Raw genomic sequence first — 13,918 nt, forward strand, 5'->3', positions numbered from 1 at the left:
CCTGAGCCGAAGGCAGTTGCCCAACCAACTAAGCCAACCAGGCGCCCCGAGAAAGCACAATTTTTGACAAAAGTAAAGCAAATTGTTCTAGACCAATTGATCTAGACTAGATCACAGTAAGGCATTCTCTGCACTACCACTTTTTTTTTGTTTTTTAAAGATTGTATTTATTTTTTTGACAGAGAGAGCACAGGCAGGCAGAGTGGCAGAGAGGGAGAGAGAAAAGCAGGCTCCTCACTGAGCAAGGAGCCCAGTGACAAACTCGATCCTAGGACCTAAGCCGAAGGCAGCCGCTTAGCCAGCTGAGCTGCCCAGGTGTCCCAGCACTACCACTTCTAATTGTTCTGATTTGGATTGAGTGGTGGGTCCACATTGCTTATCCTTAAACCTAATCATAGTTTTGTGTTACTACATTTGCAAGCAGAAATTTTTTTTCAGCATTTCTGGCTTATAATTTTACAGATGAATATGTATGTAGTTGAGACAAAAAATACTAGGTCAGTTCCCCACGGATAGGCTCGCTCTTACTTTGATTGGTCTCCACACTTGCCTGCTCTCATTAGATCAAACACTTGAAGGTGAAGTAGGTGTAAAACCTGACTTAGCAATAGAGATGCCAGAAAGCCAAGGGATGAGAGATTTGCCCTGTTGGAGGAAAAATACATAAAATACATATATATTTACATAATTGGCAGAATGGCACATGTTGCACAGGTCCAGTAGGATGAGAAATGTAGACAATAATTACCGTAGGAGTCCTAACCCTGCAGAAGTCCCGGTTGCTGGGAAATGGGAAATACTGGCTGTGGAAGTGGGGCTTGTGGCAAGTTTCATTGTGTTTTTGTTTGTTTGTTTGTTTTTAATTTTAAGGGCAATGAGGATTGACTATATCTGATCCTCACTGAGGTACTCTGGAGGAGGAGATACCAGAAGTTTGAAGAGAACTCAGAGAATAACGTAAGGGGGTGGGGATCATGTCCTTTGTCTAAACTGGCCATTCTCAAACGTAGTCTCTCATCTAGGAACTTCAGATCACTTGGGAACTCGTTAGAAATGCAAAATCTTGGAACCACCCAGACTTACTGAAATTCAAAGGAGTAAGACCTAGCAATCTGTGTATTAACAAACCTTCCAGGTGATTATACCCAGTTTAAGAACCTCTGGTCTACATAGCAGTTTTTCTCTAAATGAAACTAAAGTATTTACATCTGAATATATATTGTCATAATTTGTTTACCAAAATGTTAAATTTTGCTTTTTTTGAAGGGAATAAACACACACACAAAAAAACACTGTGGAAATGATCCTAGTAAATTTTCTCTAGCACAAAATATTGGTAAAACAGTTTGTTTCCTTAAAGTATTTGGGGCAAACATAAAAGATGTATGAATGAAAAGTGTAGCCAGCTTGTTTTCCTAAATAATAATGGCTTGTGTTTTAATACTATTGAATTTTGTAATCAATGGATATGTTTTTTCTTCTCAAATTTCTCCAAGCTATTGTCCTTTACCTATTAATTAGGCATCTTCTTTACAGCGATTTTAACAGTGATCCTTGTTCTCATCTTCTCTCCTTCACTAAATACTATTATATGGCATAACTGAATCTTCTGTTAGCTCTACCCAGCCTCTGAGTATTGCCAAATTACAGAATACACGTTCTGCATCTTTTTACGTTAATATGTGGCTTTTTGTTATTGCTCTTAACCACCTGTAACAGGAATATAGCTCCTTAATCTCTTTAATCTCCGACAAGATAATTTATTTCTCATTTTCACCCCTGAATCACTCAGATGCTCTCTGCAAACCACCTGTGATTTCCTCCCTGGGTGATTTCAGGACTTCCGCTAGAATATATATATATCCATGATATATATGTATATATATATACATGTGATCTCTGTCTGCTAGTCTACCTCCACATGGAAGTAGAGGCACTTAAGTGCCCCACTGGCCAGTCAAACCTCACAGTGGACCAGTCTGAAGTCTTACCTTCCCTTTCCAGGCTCCCTACTTGTCAGAATAGCTGCATTATCCTCCCAGAAACCCAGGCCAGCCGCTGCTGAGTCATCCTTCACTACATTCTCTCTCTTTTTTTTTTTTTTTAAAGAATTTATTTATTTATTTGACAGAGATCACAAGTAGGCAGAGAGGCAGGCAGAGAAAGAGAGTGGAGGAAGCAGGCTTCCTGCTGAGCAGAGAGCTGGATGTGGGGCTCGACCTTAGGACCCTGGGATTATGACCTCAGCCGAAGGCAGAGGCTTTAACCCACTGAGCCACCCAGGAACCCCCCTTCATGACATTCTTATTTTCTTCCTTGGAAAACTTTCACTCTGTGCTTCCTATTCTAGCTATGTTACTTCTAACATGTTACTTCTCTACTTGAGCCAAAAGACCTGAGCTATCATTTACACAGAAAGTTTTAAAGTATATATACAAACATATACATATATATATATATATATATATATATATATATATATACATACATATATATAAAATACAAATAATTATGGCTGTATGGAGAATTACCAGGAAGGTTTATAAAAATTGTAGAATGGGAGCACCTGTGTGGCTCAGTGGGTTGGAGCCTCTGCCTTCCGCTCAGGTCATGATCCCAGGGTCCTAGAATGGAGCCATGGAGCCCCACATCAGGCTCTCTGTTCAGCAGAGAGCCTGCTTCCCTTCCTCTCTCTCTGCCTGCCTCTCTGCCTACATGTGATCTCTGTCTGTCAAATAAATAAATAAATCTTAAAAAAAAATTGTAGAATGATTTCTTGGTGTTGGTTTTTGTTATATTTACTGAACATTTCTGAATTGTTTGAATTTCTTAAAATAAGCATGTATAATTTTCCCCCCAAACAATCACAAGATAGATAATAGACAGATAGATAGATAGATAGGGAGTCTGGGCTGTATGAACCATGACAAATCTTAGCTTTGCCAAAGTTCAGTTTTCTCATCTTTAGTGTTACCGAGAATTCCTGTCTTTTTCACAGGAATGTTTTAAGGACCAAAGGAGATCTATATGAAAGATTAAAGCCCTGAAGTAATATAAAAAGAAACTAAAGTTGGTGTATTTATTGCCTATTTCACCCAATCTAGTTCTTACATGCTCTATAATGAGTGTGGTGGGGAGACAGTATAGCCGAAATTTTGAGAGGATGGTGACAGTAAAAATGAGGTCTAAACAGGTTGACAGGGCCGTATTTTTCAGGATTAAATCAGAAAAATGTAAAGTCATCTTAAAGAATCAAATAGATTCCCCAGCTGAGTTGACTGTTATAATGCATTAACATTATAATGCATTAACTGTTAAATGCATTATTTAAGGACATTCACTTCTTGGGGCACATGGGTGGCTGAGGTGGTAGAGTGTCTGACTCTAGGTTTTGGCTCAGGTCGTGATCTCAGGGTTGTGAGATTAAGCCCCGCTTCGGGCTCTGCACTGGGCATGCAGTCTGCTTAAGACTCTGTCTCTCCCCTTTTGCCAAACCTCTCCCTCTCAAAAAAAAAAAAAAAAAAAAAAAGTGAATTCTACTATAGAAAGAAAAATAAGAGGGAAGAAACTAATTGTAGATAATAAGTAAGCATAGCTTCTGAGACATGTTAACAGAAATAATATAAGTAGAGTATGTGTGGTAAACAGAGATATGGGGGTGGGGTTTGAAGGGACAAGAACCATGCTGAATATTCATGAGGTACATGAGGTACCCAGTGTTCAAGCCTTAAATCAGCCATCCACTGGTGAGACCAGCTGTGGCCCAGTATGTCCTCTGCCTGCCACACACAGGGAAATCCATAGCTATTCAGCAGGTTATTGTGATGGAGTGAGCATAAGTTAGCTTCAGACACCTTCCATCTGCCGAGCCTCCACGCCCCTGCTCAGCTGTAATCCTCTTAACTGCAGCATGAGTTGGGAAGGCTGATCAAGCTGGGACAGATCATGTAAGTCAAGGTTGGACATCGTGTGGTGCTTCTGCCATCACTATAATCTCTTCTAAGTGTGCTGATTTCCCCCATCACCTTCCCCTTCCTCCTTGGTGTATGTGTTAACTGGTTGTAATTAACTGTGTGATTTGGTATATCTGTCTTCATATGGCCTGTGAACCTTCGTGTTCCGTGAATTCTGGGATTCCTTGTCTGGTAACAGAGTGGGAAGCCATGATTACAGTGAAATAATTTCTTACTACAACAACTACATTATAGAAGAGGGCTGGAAACAAGGGGTGGGTGGGTAAAGACACAACCATGGCATTGTGACCATCCAGATACCCTCCAGGGCAGATGGGATCCTGGCTCTAGGGAGCATATCCAGTTCCTGCAATGAGCCGCCTTTAGAGTGAAACAGCATTCCGACTCTATAATGGTAGGGCCTGAGGTCACCTGCCTCCATGCTCCTCCCCAACTTTCTGACTGAAGTTTGGCTTCCTGTACAGGTTAGCCAGCAGGAAGCTAGCAAATGGAACGGATTCCACTTCAGTTCCACTTCGCGTCGGAAATTAAGGGCTCAATTTCTAGAACCAGACTGTTTGGGTTAGGGTCTTAACTTCACCATTTACTAACAGTAAAACCTTGGGGAAATTCCTTAATCTCTGAACTGCATATTATTTATTAGTAGTATTGGGAGGGAAAGAATATTTACCATGTCAGGGTTTTACGTGGATAACATGTATTAATGTTTACAAAGCAGTTAGCCCTATGTCTGGCACTCAATACATGCTACTGCCTATTAATGACAACAGGTATTAATAGGGTTTATGCATTTGTCCCTTCAGAGTCTGGTCAGTGGGATCTAGGTCCTCAGAGACCCCTACGCCCAGCCTACCAGCAAAATGAAATTTGTGAGTCTACAGAGCCATGGACCAGGCTGGAATGGGCTGAGCAAGGACCCAGGAGGTCATCCCGATGACCCGAGGGGCACCAGCCCCTCATTTCCTTTTCTACAGCTTTGCAATGCTAGGGCAATGTAACAATAAACCCTCAAAGAGAGTTAAACACAAAAACCAAGTAGTAAAGGAAGAGAGGAAGGGAAAAAGAGCAATCAAAGAAACAGAAACCCAAGGGGCACCTGGGTGGCTCAGTGGGTTAAAGCCTCTGCCTTCAGCTCAGGTCATGATCCCAGGGTCCTAGGATCGAGCCCCACATCGGGCTCTCTGCTCCGCAGGCAGCCTGTTTCCTCCTCTCTCTCTGCCTGCCTCCTCTGCCTACTTGTGATCTCTGTCAAATAAATAAATAAAATCTTTAAAAAAAAAAAAAAAAGACTGTTTAAAAAGAAACAGAAACCCAAAATCAAAACCTGGCTGAAAAAACTTACTCAGAAGCTCAAAGTTTAGCCCAGATCAGGGGCCCTGATGAGCTGGAGAGGAACCGCTGTCTTCAGAAAATTTGCAAGACCAGGAAACACCTAACTTTTTACTCATCTGGGTGCCTGAGAGGGACTGTGAGATTCAGAACCAGATAACAAACCAGCCAGATTTAAAAGTTAACCGACATCCAGAGCCTGAAATTTTCGGAAGACCATTTAGCAATAATTACCAAAATTACTGAAAAATATACTCCAAGTTCTGTGCACAAGGATAATAAATTGTAGCAGTGTTTTTAGTAGCAAAAATCTGGATAGTACCTAAATATCCATTAACATGAGTCTGAGTAAATAAGAAGCATCTTTTTTTTTTTTTTGGAGATTATATTATTTATTTATTTGACACAGAGAGAGATCACAAGAAGGCAGAGAAGCAGGCAGAGAGAGAGAGGGAAGCAGGCTCCTTGCTGAACAGAGAGCCCGATGAGGAGCTTGATCCCAGGATCATGACCTGAACCGAAGGCAGAGGCTACCCACTGAGCCACCCAAGAAGCATCTTTTAAGTGAGAAGCTACATCCTTTAATAAGAATGAGGCAGATCGAGACAGAAGTTTATACAGAGTTTATATAGCTTTAGAGAGTGAGATTAACTGGGACAAAGACCAAATATATATTTGTATATATATATATGGTATTTGTATATATATATATGGTATATATATGGTATATATATGTATGGTACCATACAATATATGGTATTGTATATCACAATACCATAGCTAACAATACCCTAAAAAGCTGAATCTTGGAGAATCTTGAGAAAAGACAGAGCCGATTAGAGTCAAAAGAATAAAGCCTAGAGATCTGGGTTGATTCTGGGCAAGTTTAGAGTGACCCTTTTGGGTGCAAGCTGGACTGAAGGGGGCAGAGAATGAGAAACTGAAACCAGTTAAGAGGCGGTTATAAGCCAGAGAGGGCCCTGGACAAGAATGGTAGCAGCAGCACTGAAAAAGATACTGGAAAAAGAGATGTGCTGGCAGGAGGCATGGAAATCCCTGGTTTCCCCAAATTTGTGGCGACATCTGGGTGGAATTTAGATACCACTCTTTGATTTAATTGTTAATTAAAGACCATACAATATTGGTGATGGAAAGGACCCCATCTGGTCCAATTTTCTCATTAAATATAATGAGAAAATATAATAACAATACTATAATAAATAAATATAATAAATGCATAAAATATATTTTATAATGTATTATTTATATAGTTATACAAATGTATATTCATATATTTTATTATATATGTATATATAGATTTCTTATATTATTTATATATTTTATAAATATTACTTATATATTATATTACTTATATAATATATATTTATATTTACATAACACAGATATATTATGAACATGTTATAAATATAAGTATATAAATATATTGTGTATTTTATGTAAATATGAATATATTTATAAAAATATCAAATAAATAAAATAAATAATATAAATATTCCCTGTAGTTCCAGGACAAAACTTGGCACCAGCTTCCATTCCCCACCAGATCCCTAAAGTGGAGTAGATGTTTTTAAGAGGCCTCTCCTTTGGGCCATGTCTTTACAAGCTCTTCCCAGGACCACCCACGTGTTTCTCCAGCTCCTAAAGGCAGATGAGAGAACCCATCGGGGTAACTAGATCTAGGGCCAGATCCACATTCCCAGCTGCCTGAAGGTCACAGCTACTTGCTCCTGCCTATTGAGAGCTCTGACCCTGTGGGACTTGATGTGCAAACCTCAGTGGCGCCCCCTCCCAGGCTGCCTATTCCCACGAGGTGACATCCTCCTAGTCACTCAGGCAGGAAGGTCTAGAGAAATCTTTGGTCACTTTTGCCCACAACAACCTCTTCTGTCCCTTCCCCATTCCAGGCTATGGCAATCTTCCACATGCAAAAATGCCAAAACTTTCCCTCCCCTCCATCGCTGTGGCTGATTTCCTTGTTCTCATCCTCAACACCCCTGATCTGTGATGTCCGTGTGGCCTCTGTCCTGGCCTCCCACCTTGGGCACTAATCTCTCACTCCTTTTGCGCCTTCACCCCAGATTGGCCTTCTTTACACACAGCTCGGATTCTGTGACCCACCTACTTGAGGCACGACCCTCAATTGGCTTCCCTCCCTTTCCTTGTTCTCTTTTATCCTCATTTCCCAAACTTTCCTTCACTCCACATAGAAAACCATTCTGCTGTGTTTTAACTATCTTTTTGTTTCTATGCATGATTTCAAAATATACTGTCTTTTAATTTACATAATTAGTATTGTTTTACATAATACATAAATAGTATTGTTTTACATCGAATTCCATTCCTTATCTTATTTCCCTCAGAACTATGTTTTTAAGATCTGTCCTAGTTATGTGTCCATTGACTCCACTGTCTCTTCCTGCCGCAGAGTCCCCCAGGGAGTGAATCCAGCATACTTTCTCCATCTGCTCTCCCAGTGACAAATACCCACATGGTTTCTAATGTCATGTGCCCTGATAGGCCTGTAGGTGAAGTTTTGAATAAATATTCAAAAACAGAATTGTTGGGGTGTCTGGGTGGCTTAGTCATTAAGCGTCTGCCTTCAGCGCAGGTCATGATCCCAGGGTCTTGGGATCCAGCCCCGCATCGGGCTCCCTGTTCACTGGAGAGTTTGCTTCTCCCTCTCCCACTCCCCCTGCTTGTGCTCTCTCTTTCTCACTGTATCTCTCTCTCTGTCAAAAAAAAACAAAAACAAAAACAAAAAAACTTAAAAAAAAAACCCTTAAAACAGAATTGTTGCTTCCTCGCATGTGTATCCCTAATTGGCCTAAGAAGCACCAGGCTGCTCTTCAGAAAGGCTTTCCTAGTCCACACCCCACCAGTAGGACACCAACCATTGAAGCCCTCCATCCTGGCTAACCCTTGGCATTATTCAGCTTTCCAATATTTCCCAGTGTCCAGAGTAAAGTGCCATCTCCTATCGCTTTAATTTGCCTTTCTCTGATTACTTTTATTTATTTATTTGCTTATTTATTTATATATTTTTTGAGAGATAAAAAGCATGCGTGAGCACAGGTTTTGGGAGGTAGGGAGGGGCAGAGGGAGAGGGAGAATCTTAAACAGGCTTGTGCCCAGTGTGAGCCTGACACAGGACTCCGTTTCACGATCCTGCAGTCATGACCTAAGCCAAAGTCAAGAGCCAGACGCTTAACTCACTGAGCCATCCGGGTGTATCTGATTGCTAATATTTCTGAGCATCTCTCTTTATGTATTTGTTAAATATTTTGCTTCCTCTTCTGTAATCCTTTCCCCTATCCTGTTTACAGAATAAAATTTACCCCTCCCCAGGTCAGCATGCTGACTCCCAAAAAAACCCCCAAGAAGCTGGCCTCAGAGTCAGAAATGACTGAAAAGTCATTTCCCATTCCCACCCTTGAGTCACCCTGTGGTCTGGCCTCCACTCACAGTTCTCCTCATCTTTTTCTCGTTCCTCTGCCTGGATTAAGACTCCTGGCCTCAGCCCAAGTTCTCCTACAGGAAGAGCTCCCTGATTCCCTCTGTTAGAAGTCACCTTTCCCTCTGAGCTTCTGAACGCATCCGAACCTTCTCTGTCACCTGGCACAGAATGCCTTCCATTATAGCGCAGGGCTCCTCACACAGCCTGGAGAACTCATTTCCATAAATGTTGCAAACTCATGCATATGCTTCCAGGCATGAAGAGATGCTAGGATTCCTGCCAAACAAAATAATAACAATTTTTCATTTCAGTGATGATTTTACTTTGTTCATAATTTTCTTTATTGCAGTGTTTTTCAGTTTCAGGTTGTAACCCATTAGCAGGTGGTAGAATTGATTTAGAAAACAGGAACCAGGGATGCCTGGGTGGCACAGCTGGTTAAGCATCTGCCTGGATCCTAGGATCAAGTCCTGCATCGGGGCTCCCTGCTCAGCGGGAAGCCTGCTTCTCCCTCTGCCTGCTGCTCCCCCTGCTTGTGCTCTCTCTCTGCCAAATAAATAAAATCTTAAAAAGAAAAAAAAGCCCTTCCTCACCCCCAGGCTTATTGTGAATTGAATGACAGGTGAGTGAAAGATGAGCCCTAAGCCATCTAGGAACCTGGACCTAGATATTATCACTGCGTACCCACACAGTCTAGAAGCTGGTTGTGTGGTTACAATTATTCATCAGTTTTTATGTGTATCATGATTGTGACTTGACAGTGTTGTAACATACATCAATTCCTATGAATGTCACTAATATTTACACCCTCGATGTTAATGATACTATTAATACTGATTTATGAGGACTTGTAAGGTTCTGTTCCAAGCATTTTGTATGGACTATATGGTCTCTCTTCATCCTCACAACATTCGTGCATTGGGTACATTTATGATCCTGCTTTACACAGGAAGAAATGGAGATCCCAGCCTCTTGGGAGGCTTTCCCTGGTTAGGGGTCAGGAGCCCTGGTCCTACCTGCAATGGGCCTCAGACGTCAAGCCCAGTTTGTAGCAGCAAGGACCCTGGGCCTCCTTTTCTATCCTCTTATCTCTCCTCTTCCCACCTCTCCTTGCGTACACTTTACTGTGTGCTCCTGGTCCCCCATCACATCCTCAAAAAATCCAATTAGCAGTTCTAAATCTGAGGTCTTTGGGGATATAAAGGGAGACATTTCTCCCCAGATCGTCTACATTCAGGAACAGATTGGGGGTGCTGGTGGGGGTAGAGCTCAGGAAACTCTTTTCTCAGTTACTATCACCAGGAACAGGTTTTCCAGACACTCTGCTCTCAGGCACTTTCTTGTTCCCACGTTCCAAGACACGACCCCAAGGACCTTGGAAGTTCTTTGCCAAGGTCCAGTTCAGAGCTCCTCTTCATCTCTAACTGCAGGGACCCAAGAGCTGGGGCCTCTTATTCCCAACTTCTTTGTGTAAAAGCCAAAGGTCGTGCCCCTCGTCAAGCATTTCCTGACTCCCTGGGGCATGCCATGCACCCTGGGTGCTGATGCCACAGGCCTGAGCAAGACAGAAAACAAGATGATCTTCACCCTGAGCAATGCTGCTGGCCTACTGCTGAGGGTAAAGGAAGGGGAGTAAGTAGAGGTAGAGGGAGAGGCAAGGAGATGAGGAGGAGGAAGAGAAAGGGAAGGAGGGGCTACATAAGGGCTGGATCCTGAAGAATGAGCAGGGGTTCTTGGGGTTACCAAAAAGGGGAGGACAGAAGAAATTCTAGATAGAAGAAATGGAATGTGTGAAGACATGGTATCCTGGGGGATTGCAGATGTTCCATGGGGCTAGAACTTACTTGTTTGCCTGGCAGGGGGTCCAAAAGCTGGGAAGGCTCTGAGAAATGGCAGGAACTAGATGTACATCAATTCTTACGGGGATCTTTTAAATTTGATAAGGGTTAATAAAGTAGCTCAAATTAACTGAATGTTTATTCTGGACCAGACATTGTGCTAGGTTCCTTAAGAATGGTCACTTTTAATATTTCCAAAAACACTATTCGTAAGATGTTCCCATTTTACAAATGTCCCCATTTTTCAAACTGGAAAAGTAAGGCCTACCGAGATTTACCTGCTGAAGTCAAGGCCTTCAAGTTTGGGTTCGTCTAATAGCTGAGCCCCAACTAGTCATTTAACCTCCATTGCTCTGAACTACCATACAAAAGAAGGTAGGCTTTAACCTGAAGGGAATGGGAAGAAGGTAGAAAAAATTAAAACACGAGAGTGACAGAGTGGAAGCTTACTGGCAGGGCAGAGTCTAGCCTGAAAGCTTAATCCTCCAGATCAGAGTCGGGGGTGAGGGGTGGGCTCAGTTAACCTGGATAGATAGAGAAAGTGTGTTGGAATTGAAAGTCAGAAAGTAGATTTGATAACATTTGGTGCCTCCTGAAATTTGGACAAAGGGGAAGAGCAAGGAACTTCTGCCCCGAGCAGCCTGGGGGATGAAGGTATCTTTCAAAAGATGGTGAATATGGAAGGGGGAAAATAGCTTTGGGAAGCAAGATGATGTACTTTTACAAATAAGATGAGTGTGAAGGGCTTATTAACCTATCCAGAAGAAACTGGCCACCTGGCAGTTAAAAATATTAGTGTACAGCTCAAGACAGGGGACATGGCAGAAAATACCAACTTGGGAGCACTTGAGGGAAGCAGAGATATGACAAGCAGGGAATCCATGATCTCTTTTGAGCTGGAAGTAAGAAAAAGCCAAGGCCAGCATGGCTGAAACCAGGAATATCGGTGGGCCTGGCAGAGAAGAGGAGGAGAATACGAGAAGTTTGAGATGGGGATATGGAGAAGGATAAGGATGACCAGGAAAGGGTGTGAACCTGGAGACCAAGTCCTCTTCCAAGGAAGAAAAGGTAGTGCCCACAGGGCCATACCACAGAGCTTACACCTACACATGCAAATACACCCCCTACCCTAAGGCCAATTTACATCTGAACAAAAACTGGTTTTCGCTTCTCGAAAATCCCAGGCTCTGGGGCACCTGGGTAACTCAGTCAGTTAAATGCCTGCCTTTGGCTCAGATCAAGACCCCAGTGTCCTGCAACAGGCTTTCCGCTCAGTGGGGAGCCTGTTTCTCCCTCCTTCTGCCTTTCCCCTGGCTTGTGTTGTCAAATAAATTAATAAAATTCTTAAAAAAAAAAATGCAGATGCAGGTTCAGGGTAGACTTTTCCTGCAACCCAGTTAGCTGTGTAGAAGCTAATTGCTACAGGAATAACATTTATTTACTTTGTCCTTAACTATCTCTTAACTCTCACCTAAGAGTAGACATTTAAGTACAGAAATTATTAAATATGAATACTTACATTTTAAATTGTTGTCTTGTATTGATGTACTGTCTGTGCTGGTCTCTTAAAGATTTGAAAGATTGCTGGGAGGGGAGGCTTTTCCAGCAACAGGAACATAAGATTTTCTTCTATTTCTGACTATCAACAATGCCAATAAATTTCCCTTTGAGGTTCAGACAGGGAGACTTCTGGAGGTTACAGGCACTCAGATTGGTAGCTTGAAGCAGTGTGATACTGGGGGCAAGTGCAGGATGTAGAGGACTGACACCTGTAACCGACATCACAGCTTCCAGGGTCAGTTCAGCCACTCCTGGGCCTGAGATGTTGGACAAGCCACACCTGAGAGCCTCAGAAAGCCCTATTATGTGCCTGAAAGATGGATGGATGGGATGATGGATAAGATGATGGGTGCAAAGGTGGTGCCCTCTCCCACCCCCACCTCTAAAAGTGACTTATTAACTCAGATAATAGTCACAAGACCCATGGATTTATCCTGCAATGAGGGCCTAAATAGGGAATAATGGTCTGAATAGGAACCTGGGGGTATGCCCTGGAGATTGGTGTGACCCAGTCCCTGAGAAAATTCTCTGGTCTCCAGCTTTTCAGGGAGGGAACAGGAACTTACAAAACAACTGTTTCCTTCCTTTCCTCTTCTTTCCCTTGTGAATTCCTGCTGGAATATTTTTAACCTGTCACTGCGCTGCAACAAAACCGAAAACCCAAGTCTTGGCCCATTCCGGGGCAAGGAAATAACTAAGGTTAAAAAGAGGTGTCATCTAAGACCAGCAGAGCATTTGCACCTGTACCCGTAGCATCTCAGACCTGTAGAGCTCTGTGGAGGGGGGTCGGCAGGACTCTCCCACTCGAGAGCTTGCACTTCCACTTCCTAAATGGTGCAAGAACCATTCTTAAGGCCCACACCCTCATTATTTCCTGATTGTGCTAAAATTCATCTCCCAAAGGAGGGCTGCCTCTTTACTCTCCCCAAGAACTTTCACTCAGAAGCCACCCATCTGTTTTTTTCTCTGGGTAACCTCTCAGATACCTGAAGCGTTCGCACGTGTCTTAACAAAGCAATTCCGAGTCTGAACAGAAAATCCAGACGCGAGTCCAAGCTTTTAGAGACCTTCACAGAACACACGAGTCTCACTTCTACGGGTCTATGCGGAGAATGCATCAGCGAGGGCCCAGCTCACCGCAGTCACGTTCCAGCCTGTCCCTGCGACCCCAATTCCGTCTTAGAGATAGAAGATAGGACTTATCCTACCGGCGAAAAATGGGAGGATTAGGCACACTCAAAACTCAGAAATCCCGAACTTGACCCGGCAGAGGTTGGGCCATACCAAGGTGGCGATTTCCCTCCCCAGCCGGAGCGCGGTGCCTCTCGGGGCCACTTCCGGCGCGAATGCCACTCCCGGTGGCCTAGAAAGGCGTGGGACGCGCTCTGGAAGGCGAGTCCCGAGCTTCCCCTAGGGGTTCCTGGCCGTCTCGGGCTCCTCTCAAGCCTGAAAGCCCCTCTTCTGCTCGGACAGATTACAACCTAAGTCACTGTGGAGCTGCTAAAAGGGCATGCCCCTCCCTCTGCGTCCCAGAGTAAAGCAAGCGCGCACCGCCATCTCCCAAAAGGGGCGTTTGGTGTGTGTGTGGGGGGGGGGGAATACCCGCCCTGAAGAGAGAAAATAGCCAACACGGCACCTGAATCAGGCGCGTGGCCTTTACGTCACATGTCCGGAGTGGACGGACACCTGGACACCTAAGTGGCACAGCTTCTTCTAAGTGCTGTCGTGGGTGGCTCTGAAAA

Source organism: Mustela nigripes, chromosome 14 (genome assembly GCF_022355385.1).
Source record: "Mustela nigripes isolate SB6536 chromosome 14, MUSNIG.SB6536, whole genome shotgun sequence".
NCBI lineage: Eukaryota > Metazoa > Chordata > Mammalia > Carnivora > Mustelidae > Mustela > Mustela nigripes.